We start from the raw sequence: 768 nt of genomic DNA, 5'->3' as shown, positions 1-768 counted from the left end.
TTTTTTTTTTTTTTTGAGTTGGAGTCTCACTCTGTCTCCCGGACTGGAGTGCAGTGACACGCTCCCAGCCACCGCAGCCTCGACCTGCTGGGCTCCGGTAATCCTTCCGCCTCAGCCTTCCAAGTAACTGGAACTACAGGCGCGTGCTATCACACCCGGCTAATTATTTGATTTGTTGTAGAGATGAGGTCACACCAAGTTGCCCAGGCGGGTCTCGAACCTGTGGGCTCAGGCAATTCACTCACCTCAGCCTCCCAAGATGCGGGATTACAGGCTGAGCCACTGAGCCCAGCAAAAAGAATATCTTTGATGAGGCAGTAACTATATTAAATGTCAACCCTTGAGTACCTGTCTTTTTAATATTCTAGTAATAAAATGGGAGGTACTCAAAGTACTTCAGCTGCATACCAAAACACAGAGGTTGCCTCAAGAAAAAAAGCACTTGTAAAACTGTTTTTTGAGTTGTGAGATTTTTCATGAATATTGTTTTTACCTCCAATTAATGTCAGACAAACTATGGTTATCTACACTTAGATGTATGGCAAATATTTTTTCTTAAATTAACAAAGTGAGTATACTACCTCAAGGAAAACAACTGACAGGATTTGTGGTCAATGATAAAACTCGAGTTTTCAAGCAAAAATTACAATTTTAGAAAACATTTAACACTATGAGCCTGCTTCTCAATACGTAAAAACTTTTTTTTTTTTTTTGAGTTGGAGTCTCACTCTGTTGCCCAGACTGGAATGCAGTGGCCGCTCCTGACCA

The 768-nt window shown here is 41.5% G+C and overlaps 1 protein-coding gene across 2 annotated transcripts in view; it reads right to left on the bottom strand.

Annotated features, from left to right (window-relative positions):
• Nucleotides 1–768, bottom strand: part of PSMA3 (proteasome subunit alpha 3) — a 30088-nt gene that overhangs the window by 20605 nt on the left and 8715 nt on the right. The gene's annotated exons all lie outside the window — the stretch shown is intronic.

Source organism: Carlito syrichta, unplaced genomic scaffold (assembly GCF_000164805.1).
Source record: "Carlito syrichta isolate Samal-C Ts95f unplaced genomic scaffold, Tarsius_syrichta-2.0.1 Scaffold302449, whole genome shotgun sequence".
In the NCBI taxonomy this organism is placed as follows: domain Eukaryota; kingdom Metazoa; phylum Chordata; class Mammalia; order Primates; family Tarsiidae; genus Carlito; species Carlito syrichta.
The sequence above is the reverse complement of the archived record's forward strand: the minus strand, read 5'-3'. Positions and strand labels throughout refer to the sequence as shown.